Source organism: Tupaia chinensis, unplaced genomic scaffold (assembly GCF_000334495.1).
Source record: "Tupaia chinensis unplaced genomic scaffold, TupChi_1.0 Scaffold000146_1, whole genome shotgun sequence".
Classification (NCBI taxonomy): Eukaryota; Metazoa; Chordata; class Mammalia; order Scandentia; family Tupaiidae; genus Tupaia; species Tupaia belangeri.
The window spans coordinates 4,227,241-4,240,051 of record NW_006159616.1 but is presented as its reverse complement, the minus strand read 5'-3'; the positions used below and the strand labels follow the sequence as shown (position 1 = coordinate 4,240,051).

At 47.5% G+C, this 12,811-nt stretch overlaps 1 protein-coding gene and 1 pseudogene across 5 annotated transcripts in view; both read right to left on the bottom strand.

Moving 5' to 3' along the window:
* The window catches only part of TMCO4 (transmembrane and coiled-coil domains 4), a 141,611-nt gene that overhangs the window by 128,119 nt on the left and 681 nt on the right, over positions 1-12,811 (bottom strand). For all 5 annotated transcript variants that reach the window (XR_003548875.1, XM_027770604.1, XM_027770602.1 and 2 more), the window contains exon 2: positions 607-704. The gene's annotated coding sequence lies outside the window, so the exon portion shown is untranslated. The remainder of the gene's footprint in view (positions 1-606; positions 705-12,811) is intronic.
* On the bottom strand, positions 1,739-2,791 carry LOC114007247 (small nuclear ribonucleoprotein G pseudogene; annotated as a pseudogene).

Here is a 12,811-nt window from a genome sequence, read left to right as displayed (position 1 = left end):
AGACAGGGAGGGGGTGGGTAAGATGGGCATGTTCTGGGCAGAGGGAACAGCACGTGTCAAGACCCAGAGGAGGAGAAAAGAAGATGCTTCTGAAGAACAAATAGGATGATGGGCACTGCTAGAGCCTGGACAACGGGTGGGCATGGCGAGAGGGCAGGGAGGAGATGAGGCTGGAAGGGAAGCTGCCAAGGGCTGCACCATGTAGCGCCAGGGTCGTCTGGCTAAGGTTCTGAGATTTAATTGCAAGGTACCAGCCAGGCCGGAGCTGAGGAAGGGTGCGTGGGGCCTCTCTGTACTATATTTGCAACTTCTGTGAGTCTATAATTATTTCAAAATAAAAAGTTAAAAGAAGCAGTGGGCCATCTCTATAGAATTTTAAACACCCTTTATTAAGGTCTAAGTAAGTTGTCTAAGAGCTGTATAAATGTTCAGCTCTTAACCAGTTGGATGACCCATGCATCAGTCCCTTTTACAGGGGTGACAGAGACAGACAAGCCGGTATATGCCACTGAGGGACACAGACAAGAAATATGTAAACTCAGAAACAGAACAATTTCAAATGATGACAAAAGTTCTGAAGAAAAGAAACCTTTAAATAACACTTACCCAGATTTCAGGGAGCAACCCTGGACCTCTGCTTTCTCTAAGTCTGAAGCAGGCTGTTCAGCTTCCTGGTGGTTCTTCACAGAAATATGCAAATTGCCCTGGAGAACAAACCAGAAAAACCAGCCTGTGGGTCTGCAGGGTGTGGGATCTGGAAGAGGCTATGGGAGAAAGGCCAGGCCCAGGGAAGGCTCGCTGCAGACTCACTGCTGGGGCCTTGCCCCTGCAGGTGCCTCTACCTCTACCTGGGATGCCTTTCCCAGTGGATACCTGGATTATCTCATGGAATGTTCCAGTTCTCACTCCTGGTACTCTGGGCTGTGGGTACCCCATTTGGCTCTCGGTTAGCCTAGGAAACGGGCACCACTTCTCCTCCATACTTGCACCCCGGTGCCTAGCCAGGTACCTGTCACCGAGTGGCTGCTCAGAAAATGCCAGTTATGTGAACAAATGAATGAACTTGTTTTTGGGCTAAGCAAGAGATCTACCTTGCTATTCCTCTCCCTAAAGGCACTTCCATTCTCACATATCAGATGGGAGAGCAGATGGAGCAAGGGCCGATTATCTGGAATTATTCAAGGATCCCAGGGCACAAAAGCAGGGGCCCCAAGAACTTCAAATAGTTTGAGCTTCATCCTTACAATAATTTTCAATATCAGGGAACAGGAATATTATTGCCTTAAAAAAAAAAAATAAAACCCACAGGGTATTGTTGTCATAATTCTTCTCCCTTCCAGCTGGGAATACAGGCTGCACCAGGCCTTTAGGTTAGACCCGGAACTGAACTTAGTCCTCCCATGTGGTCCTAGCCCATGGAGCACAGTATCTTAGCAGTGCACATCACCATGGCTGGGCCTATTTTTCACCTATCTAAGCGTCAGTAGGGTTTTTAATAATATAACAGTGGGATAATGTCCTTCCTCTGGGTCAAGTTCCTCCAGGACAGGAGAATATGCCTGTACTGTGCCTAAAAGTTAGGATATTCTAATTACAAGTCCAAGCACATTTAAAAGATGCAGAGAAAAAATGGCTGGAAAAACAACAGCCAAAATGATGTCTAAAGGATGCAATATCAGAGACTTCCCGTGTATCCCAAATTTTCTGCCATACAATATGCACTGCTTTTGAACTCTCTAGAAAAATTATTTTGTACATGTCTCTATCTATAGTAAGGGGACTGTTAGGACAGGTGCCAAGATGATGACAGTGTCTGACTCTAAGGGAAGGAAGGCTGGACTCTGGATAATTTTAATTCTTTTCTTTGTGTTCTGTGAGTTCTCAAAGATAAGTAAGCATTGGTTTTAAGATCAGGAAAAAAAAAAAGATATAATTTTAAGTTACAATATGATGTGCTAGAGTTGGCTCAAACCATCGATGAGAATCAATTCTGTGCAGTTCTTCCCAGCTCTGGGTTTGATTATGCTATAGATCGAAATCAACACACTGGATTATTTACACCAGAGGAATTGGCAGATGTTACAAATAGTGATTTTTTTTTTTTTCCTCAAGACAGGTGTTTTTCCAATGTTAGGGCTCAGAAAACAATACTCCAAAGTGTTGCACTCTGACATGCTAAGTACTTAGAACTAATAAAGGAGACTGGAAGGCCTCAGAGACAAGATCTTTCTTACCTTCTCCTACCCTCCTTTCTCCAGCTCCTCTCTTTCCAAGGCAGGTCACAGAAACTAAAATTCCTTTTCTCCAAGATAGGTAATAGAAACTAGAGCCCCTCTCCCCCCAAACCAGCCATAAAACCTAGAAATAATTCTCTAACCTTTCTTCTGCTTGTCTGTGTAGGAACCGGCCATAAAGACATTCTCTGACCTATTCTTTCTTTCTTTTTTTTTTTTTTTTTCTTAACAAAAAGTTTATTATGGAAATGTACATGACCTGATTTTTACATCATAGTAAAAACAGGCCTGTTGACAAGGGGACAAGGGTTTTTCTGTTGAACAGCCATTATTTATTCCAAGGCTTCTAACATGACGATACTATTTCCTCGTCTTACCACCATTCCAATGTTGTTCTGTTGCCCACGAGTTGCCATCTCCACACATTCATCTATCACAAGATTCATAAATGGATCAAGTCCCCGCAATATTCCTTGGACTTGTCTGCCACCATTTAATTTTAATGATAACTTCTTGTCCATAAATTTTTTCAATTCGGGAGGGTGAGCTTTGCTCATGGCACCAACTTCAGGCGTTTTTTTTTGCCTTTGAACCTCTGACCTATTCTTTCTGATAGTAGGTCATAAGCCCTCATTCCAGAGGGTCTGCCCTATACCCAGGAGGAAAGAATGCCACACAGTGGATAGGCTTTACTGGATTCCCTCCATGGTCTGTTACCATTAGATCATGCCCTTTTGTCCAGTCACGTTTCTACGTGGTTATCCATTCTTCATCAAACGTAAGCATAACATTAGGCAGTTTTCCCTGCATCTTTAGGTCCTCATTTCTGAAGAACCCCATGTCATATAAATATTTGGTTAAATAAATGTGTTATGCTATTCTCTTGTTAACTTCCCTTTTGTTAAAGGAGTGTTAACCATGACCCTTATGATGGGTGAGGAAATGTATCATAGACCATTCTGCCCCTACACCAGCATACCACAGGGTATACAATACAATTCCAGTTATGATTTAGAAAATGTTGGGACCAGCAGTTAGCATAACGGCTATGTTGCTGAACTCCCATGTTGTCAACCGCAGTTCAAGTACCGGACCTGGCAGCTTAAATTCACGCCAGGCGTGTGTGTGTGCATGCCCAAGATCCTGAGAGGAGAATGGAGGAGAAGGGATTGCAGCGTGGCCATCCCCTCTGGGGGGTGATTTCTCACTTTCTGTTTCTCTGTCTCTCTTTCTGGTGAGTGCACGTGCCCTATAGCAAAACAAAACAAAACAAAACAAAAAAACCTCTCCAAAAAAAGGAAAAAAAAAAAAAGAGGAAAATGTTTCACAGAGTGAAAGATCAAAAGGAAATACACAGACATGTGATATGCTCATGATCATTGTGTAATACTATTTTCGCCATTTTTTTTTTTTTTTTTTTAGTTTTTTAAGTTTTTGCTATAGGGCACATGTGGTCGAGGGAGAAAAAAGAGAGAGAGAGAGAAACCCCTAGAAGGTTGGCTATGCCACAGTCCTTTCTCCTCCAGACTCCTTTTGAGATTTTGGGCATGCATGTACACACTTCCCAGTGAGTTTTCAAGATGCCAGGTCCAGTTCAAACTACAGTTGATCATTTGGGATCTAACTCCCTTAACCACTATGCCATTGGCTTGCCCTGTATTTTTAGCATTTTTAATGTGAATATGTGTTTTCATAATTAATTTAGTAACTAACTGAAAATAAGTCCTAGGGCCAGGTGGTGGTATAGTTGCATTACAAGTGGACCCACATGAAAAAAGGTTCACCTCCTGGGACATCCTTGGGTATGGCAATTGAGACTAGAGAAGGATATTGGCAGGATGGCCCTGTTAGGGGTTCTCTCTCTCTCTCTCTCAAAACAAAAAGCAAAGCAAAACCAAAACAAGACAAAACAAAGTCCTGCCTCTTGATCCCTGGATGGAGAGTGTTTTATCTCAGAAAGCCCTGACCCCATGTGGCCCAGCCAAGTCAGTGGGGCTAGGTCCCCTTCACATAACCAACGGGTCTTACAGGTAACAAAATGAACAAGGATCTTGGCAAAAGACAGAGGTAATTCTCAGCTATCCATGATGGTGGGATGGAGGAACCCATGAACCCATGTTTCCAACTCTATAGACTTTCCAGTTAGATGGGCTAGGGCCTCAAACTTCTAGCTGAGCAAAGATACTGACAAGTTGTGGGGTAGGGATGAACTGAGTATACTGCTTCTTGGGGGCCTGAACTCTTGATCTGATTTGGGATAGGATCTTGTCCAAATTTAAAAAGAGATTCTCTAGTATGTCTGAGAAGCTAGACTGATTCCAAGAGAGCATGCTAGATTCCTGTAGTAGGAAAAGGCCCTGCTGGGCGTTTTTTGCCCTGCCTTTGAAAGTCTCGAATAGCCAGGCCACTTCCCATAACTCCATGCACTCAACCCTTCCATCCTCTTTCTACCATCTTTCTGTGCCGCTATAATGGTGCACATGTATATCCTGGCTGATGCTCTCAAGAACATCAATAATGCTAGAAAGAGAGGCAAATGCCAGGTTCCTATTAGGCTGTGCTCCAAAGTCATTGACCGTTTTCTAACTGTGATGACGAAGCATGGTTGTTACACTGGCAAATTTGAAATCATTGATGACCATAGAGCTGGAAAAATTGTTGTGAACTTCACCGGCAGGTAAAACAAGTGTGGAGTAATCAGCCCCAGATTTGATGCACAACTGAAAGATCTAGAAGTGCCAGGATAATCTGCTCCCCTCCCATCAGTTTGGTTTCCTTGTACTGACGACCTCAGCTGGCATCATGGACCATGAAGAAGGAAGATGGAAACATACAGGAGGGAAAATCCTGGGATTTTTTTCTCTAGGGATATAATACACACATACAAATAAAATGCCTCATTGGAAAAAAAAAAAAGGAAAAAGACTCTGCTATTGGCAACAAAGCAAAAATAGACAAATGGGATTATAGCAAACAAAACAAAAAAGCTCCTACACAGGAAAAGAAATAATCGATAAAGTGACAGGAAAAGAAACAATCAATAAAGTGAAGAGATAACTCACAGAATAGGAGAAAATATTTGCATGCTATCCATCTGACAAAAGGGATATATGAATAATATATACCAGAATATATGAATGGCACAAACGATTTTGTGCAAAAAAACAAATAACTTTATTTAAAAATGGGTTAGGACCAACCTATGGCCTGGTGGTTAAGATGGCTGGATCCCACATAGGCGACCATGCAGTTCGAGTCTTGGACCTGGCAGCTTCAAAAACATGCTGGGTGTGTATGTGTGCATGCCCCAAACCCAAAAAGGATTGTAGTATGGCCATATCCCACTGGGGTTCTTTCTGGCTCTTCCTCTCTCTCTCTCTCCTTCTTCTCCAGTCTCTCTCCGTAAGTGTCACACCCTCTTGCAAAGTTAAAAAGAGAGGGAGACCAATGATCTGAATGAACAGTTTTCAAAAGAAGGCATACAAAATGGCTTAATAACACTAATCATTAGAGAAATGTAGATCGAAACCACAATGAGCTATCATCTTACTCCAGTTAGATGATTATAAAAAAAAGTAAAAATAAAAATAACAAATGCTGGGGAGGATGCAGGGTACAGGGCACTCAGTGGTGGGAATATAAATTGGTACAGCCATTACGGAAAACTATGGCGGTTCCTTTAAAAAGTAAAATAGAACTGCTACATGATCCAGCAATCCCACTACTAGGTATACATCCAAAGGAAAGGGAAATAAGTATGTCATTAAAGTAGCTATATCACATATTGATTCCAGCAGTATTCACAATAGCCAAGATATGGAATCAACCTAAGTGTTTAACAGACAAATAGATAGAGAAAATGTATATATACAACGGAAAACTATTCAGCTGTTAAAAATGAAATCCTGTCAGGGCCAGCAGATGGTGTAGTGGTTATGTTGTTGGACTCCCACATGTCTGACCTTGGTTCGAGTCCTGGACCTGGCTGCTTGGAACTCACTCCAGGTACATGAATGTGTGCCCAAAATTCTGAGAGTAGAATGGAGGAAAGGGGATTGCAGTGTGAACATCCCCCCTAGGGGGTCATTTTTCACTTTCTGTCTCTCTCTCCAATGAGCGTACACGCTGTGGCAAAAACCTCTAAAAAAAAAAGAAATCCTGTCATTCAATATTTAATGTGTGAGCCTAGAGGACATAGTGTTAAGTGAAACAAACCAGGCACTGAAAGAGAAATACCACATGCTCTCTGTCATACACAGAAATGAGAAAAAATAATCTCATAGAAGGGAAACCAGCAGTTAGCGTAATGGCTATGTCGCTGGACTCCCACGTAGTTCGAGTCCTGGACCTGGTGGCTTAAACTCACCCCGGGCGCGTGTGCGTGCATGCCCAAGATCCCGAGAGGAGAATGGAGGAGAAGGGATTGCGGCGTGGTCATCCCCCCGGGGGATGATTTCTCGCTTTCTGTCTCTCTGTCTCTCTCTGTCTGTCTGGCGAGTGCACGCGCCCTATAGTGAAAAACCTCTAAAAAAAAAAAAAAGAAGAGAAAAAAAAGTACAGAAATGAAGAATGACTACTAAAGGCTGGGAAGGATGAGGAGGGAACAGAGGAACAAAATTATAGATGGATAAGAGGGACAATGGGCACTGTTATAAAGTACAGCAGGGAGACAGTGGCTAACAATAACCTACTGTATATCGCACAGAAGCTAAAAAAGATTTTCAATGTTCCCAACACAAAATAATGACAAATGGTTGAGATGACGGGCACACTAATCACTCTAATTTAATCACTGCACATCGTATTCTTGTTCTGAAAAATGACATTATACCCCATGAATATGCACAATTATTTTATGTTCATAAAATAGTTCAACATTTTTAAAAAGCCCAAATATTCTGTAGAAAGACCCTGCTGTTTGGGCCAGCAGTACCTCTGCGCCCTGGGGTCATCTCTTGCACGGGGCAGGTCTAGTGACAAGCCGGAGCTCAGGAGGTCCCAGGTGGAGGGAGTAGTTCCTGGCTCCTGGAAGCCTCCTAGAAGTTCTTGTCCCTGCCTGGACACTGTGAAGACACGAGAAACTCCAGGAAAGCCCACCCTCGACTAGAAGAGCACGGACTGTCCGGGAGATGGCATATGGAATAAGAGCAAGGGCAAGCCCAGGCCCTTAGCCAGACTGCACGGCTCTGACATGCGACTGCAAGGGTTCTCTGAACGGAGCCCTGCTCTGTTGCTCTTCGTTTCTGACTTTTGTCTGGCCAGTCACATCACCCACCATCAAAGGAAACGCTGACTCACTCATGTGTGTCCGTTGGTGGGTGGAGAGGCATTCCACTAATTTCTAACTCAGGCCTCACAAGCACCCCATGGGCACTCAACCAGTACCTGTGGACAATGCTGTAAACAACACAGTGGGATTTCTTTTGGGGGAGATGAAAGATTCTCAAGCCAGCACTGAGGAGAAAATTGAATACTGTCAATAGCATCCTTGAAAATCCTTTAAATCGTCCTTAAAACAACATGACCGAGGCCTTTAGAAGATCACATGCAAGAATGAACTTGTGTTTCTCTTTACATTCCAGACAGCTGTGTGGCCTTCTTTCCCTTGGAACAGTGAAGGTCAAGGCCACGCATTTGTGTGGGGCTTGGGGGAAGGACAGGATTCTTTCTCTCTCTCTTTTTCTGGTCATAGTTGAAATTTTAAATGATTCTGCAGTGTAATAAAATAGGCATTAATAGAAAGATGGCTAGTGTCCTATGACTGCTGCATACTAATTATCTCAGAGCCAAGGAGGAGGACAGAGATCTTTTATAAGACACAGAGCTACAGAATCATCCTTAGGCCAAAAACTCTAAAGAGTTGCTACACACACACACACACACACACACACACACACACACACGAGATGATCTTGAGATGCTCCTAGGAGGGAGAGTTCTAGGCAGACCCAGTTTACCTCCCCTCTCCCTGCGCCACATTTTAGGGGAGAAACCCATCCATTCTACTCATCTATCTGGAAGTCAGTTGAAAATGAGACATTCCAGAAGGCCTCCATAGTGACAGCACCAACATGGGAGATCCCAGAGGGTTTTGGATCATCATGTTACAGACCAGAAGAAAAATGAAATGTGGGAAAGCAAGGTTCCCATCCCACCCTCAGCAGCCTGGAGGATGGGCAGAGGGTAGGCTGGGTGGGTGGGGTGGGTGAACCTATGCTCTGTGACGTGTCCACATTTATGTTGCTCTTCCTCCACTACTGGCACCCTGGAACATGCCAATGTTGTCTCTCACGTGGGTCCTGATTTCTGCTTCTTTCTGCCTTCACCCCTATTTACCACACAGCGCCCAGAGAGCTCCACCTCGAATGGAAGTCGAATCAATGCCCCTTCTCTGCTCCAAACTCTCCAACTACTCCCTCTTCCCCAGTCAAGTCACCTATGAAGGCCATGGGGCCATATGGCCTCTGTTCTCCTCCTCTATCTCCGCCCCTCATTTAATTCACTCCAGCCTCGCCATCCTCCTAGCTGCTCCGGATCCCACAGGCATGGTCCCCATCTCACAGTCTTTGCAGCAGCTGTTCCCTCTTCCCCAAGATAGTGGCATGGCCAACCCTCTTACCACTGTCCTGTCTGCTGAAATCCCACATCTCAGTAAAACCACCCAGCCCAGGTCTCCCACTCCAAAGCTCCTCTCCTTGCAGCTCTGCATTGTCCACAACACCCATCCTGCAGGGCATAGTGTACATGCAGTCTCCACAAAGCTCGTGGAAGGAAAGCCCCCATATTACCAAAAACTGCATAAATCAACTTTTTCCACCAAAATAAATCTGCACTAGTTTTCCACTTTTCCATGAAGTTTTGGAGGTCACCCTGTATCATTTACTTGTTAAAATTTATTGCCTTGTTGTCCCTCTCCTTCTGTCCCAGGTAAGCACTGTAGGCATTTCTATTTAGTCACCGCCACGCACCTCTGGGCTGGCCCTCACCTGCCTTTCCTACTCTATTTCACTCCATTGCCCTCTTCCAGTCGGGCCTCAGCCAAACGGCACTCCACTGCTTCTAGCCCACACGGGGAGTCCCACCTTGGGCCTTAGCTCATGCTGTGCTGAGTCTCCTGTCCAAATGGTGCCCGTCTCCAAAAGCACGGTTTAATAATAAACTTGGCTACGCCTGCCCATGAGCTTACCGGCATGATCCCATTTCATCCCTAATGAGGAAGAGATGATCAAGGTCCCTATTTTACAGATAAGAAAACTGAGGCTCACAGAGGTAGAGGTTGCTCAGCGGGCAGGTGACAGTCATAGGATGTCTCCCCAGGCCTGTGTGACTTCAGACCCCAAGTTCTTCTCCACTTCACTAGGGGTGTTTAGAGGCTACCAAGTTCCTTTCTGGATTTGTCCAGATAAAGCGGTGGCTACTGGCTCTGAGATCCCATAGGCTTTGCCTGGGCTGTCCCAGGCCCTCAGTGTAATGACAGTTGCTTCTCTCCTCTCCTCAGTGGGGAGGGACAGGGTGGCGAGGGACAGGGTGAACCAGAGTGTAGCCTGGGGCATCAGCGCTTCCCCATCGGGGCTCCCCACCACCCACCTGACCGGGCGTGACTTTTCTCTGTTGAACTGACCTTCACCTGACAAGGTGTTACAGGCTTACTTGGTCATGGTCTGTCCCCCCACTAGAAAAAGTTCTATGAGGGCAGTGGCTTTTGTGTCATGTTCCCTGACACATCCTGGAACAGTACCTGGCACAGGAGGTGCTCAGACCCTGTGCGCGGAGTGAATAATGATGGAGTGACTGCCCACTCCCACAGAGGGGAAGTGGCTTCAGCATCTTTTTGAAGGACAGTACAGTTACAGTTGTAGCGAGGTCCCCGATTTGCTCAAGAGGCATTCCCTATGGGTAGATTTCCCTTCTGTTTTTTTTTGGTTCAGACCTGGTTCCAGAAGTCGGGGGAGTGACAGCGGGGCAGTGCGCAGGGGACGGGCAGAAATCAACCCCAGCAATGAGTGCATAATTCCATCCTTAGTTGAACTCCGACATATCTGTGGCCATCTATTTTTTGGTAGAGGTTTTTGCCTTCGAGTACATGCGCTTGCAGGTGGGTTGGGGGACCGCGGGGGTGGGGTGGGGCGTGGAGAGACAGAGACAGTGAGAGGGAAAGTGAGAAATCACCCCTCAGGGAGGTGGCCATGCTGCACTCCCTTCTCCTCCCGGGATCTAGGGCACACATGCACATGCACCCAGTGCAAGTTTTAAGCCACTGGGTCCGGGACTTGAACTGCGGTCAGCTATGTGGAGTCCAGTGACATAATCGCTGGGGCATTTGGAGTACAAATCTGGATGGGGCTAAACTCTGAAAAATGAGATTGTTTTGGGAAAACGAGACAGGGAGGAGGGGCGGTCTAGAAGAGCACCTGCAAAGGCCCTTAGCAGGGAGGAGTGTGTGCCTAGGCCAGGGCCTACGGATAAAGTGGTCTGAGAGGGGCTGGAGGTGAAGGCCAGGCGTAGGTGCCTCCTGGTCCTCATTAAAGGTTCTGCTGTTTACCCTGAGAAAATGGGAAGCCACAGAGGGTTTTAAGCAGAGGGTGGCACAATCAGATCAGTCTGACGGCCAAGAGGAGGGTGGTTCAGTGGAGAGCAGACTGGGTCCCTGCTCCAGCCCCCTCCTAACGTTGTCACACGGTTAAGGAAGCGAGGCCGCCACCGCTGCTCCAGTTTGTCAGGCCCAGCGTGTTTACAAAGCGTGCAGGGCACAGGGACATGACGATAAACCACCTAGTGCCATTTCTCGGGTCTTGGGTTGGTCAGCCTTTGTAGCCTAGAGGTGCCTGTTAGGGAGGGATAGTTTGAGCCTTGTTGGAAACCCTCTAGTCTCCAGCCCTCATGGGAACCACATGTAATCGGCCAACTGTGCCCGCCCACTCACTCCTTGGGCCTTAGACCCCTAGGGTGTCAGACACTGCACTGGGCCCTGTGTGTCCTCGGCCCCTTTAATCCTCATGACAACCGTGGAGACAGGTATTTCACGAATGGAAAAACCAAGGCACGGAGAAGTCACCTATCTTGGCCGATCACTCAGGAAGCTGCAAAGCTAGGCCCAAGCCCACCTCTGTCTGATGCCCATGTGAGGAAGGGCACAGGGTCTGTAAAAACTGCACCGCTGACTGGGACATGAGCATTTGCTTCTGGAGCCGGGAGGGAGCCTCAACCTCAGCCTGGCACACAGCCGTCCCCATCTCTGCCTCCGACATCTCTTGACTGGGAGCAGGAACAAGTTACTCCCAGTCAAGAGTAAATAAGCCACCAAATAAGCACAGCCTCGCTTATGTGTGACTCGGCGAGGCCTCTGATCCAGACCACACTCTGGACCGTGCCTGAGCATCTACGGAACACTCACTAACACGTTTAAGATCCCCATTGGATGATAAAGGCCCAGAGAGGTAGAGAGACACACGAGGTCACACAGCCAGGAAGTGGCAGGGACAGGTGTCCAGCCCACATCTCAGGGCTCTGGGGTTAGTTCAAAGCCACCTTTGGACCATTTTCTACCCACTGAGCCCTGCCGACTAAATCCTCAGGGGTGGGAAAGCTCCAGTTCGCAGAAGCACTGAGTGTGGCCCAGGAGGACCCAAGCCCAGGGCTGAGGCTGTCCTAATACCATACACAGGGCTGGGTCTCCTGGCCGCTCCACACCCGCCCTGGCTGCGGATGTTCCGGTAGTCTCTCCTCTGCCCAGCTCTCCCGAAGGGCAGGGTTTCCTTGGGCCCTCTGCAGTGCACTTCCTGAAGGCAGGACCCACTTGACGCTCTATCCCCCGCCTAAGCAGTGCATATACGGGCACGTACTACGTGAATGAACTGATGCCCCAGAGTTTAAAACGGTTTCATATCTTCTGAAGAGAATGGCCCCTGAGTTAGGGAAGGGGGACTAATGTGTTCACCCCAACTCTGAGTTAGGCAGAGGTCTCCAGACTCCGAGTGTGACTCCAGGGTAGGGCAGAGTTGTGGAGGCCAACTCTGGGTCAGGTATCCCTGGTTCTCATCCTCGTCTAACTAGCACTGTGGTCTTGGGGAGCTCACTCCATTTCTCCCAGCCGGTTTACCCAGCTGTGAAGTCCGCTCCAAAGTCAGCAACTACAGCCTCTTCCCTCGACTGCAGGCGGCGGGGCAAGGAGAGACAGCCCACTGTAAGGGGGAACTGAGCTTTTCCCGGACACTCCCCCAGCCCGCTCGGAGTTCTGTTTCTGCTGTGATCGTGGAGGGCTCTAGGGGCAGGGGACACGGGGAGAGGGGTGGCTGCTGGGCTACTAAACAGGGGGCGGGGGTGGGGTGGTGGTGGAAGGGCTACTAGGGTAGGCCAAGTGCCCCCGCGTGACCTTGGGCCAGACCGGTCCGCCCCAGAGCAGCCCGCGCTCTCATTTATCAGGGCAGCAACTGACAGGCAGACCACGCCGCCCAGCGCCCAGCTCAGCCTCAGTTTCCCCATCTGCTGCCCCACGCGATATCTAAAACACTTCCGGCTCTGAGAAACGCCGCTCGGCAGCCTAGACTCGGGCGTCAGCGCCGCGGAGCGGCGCGCAG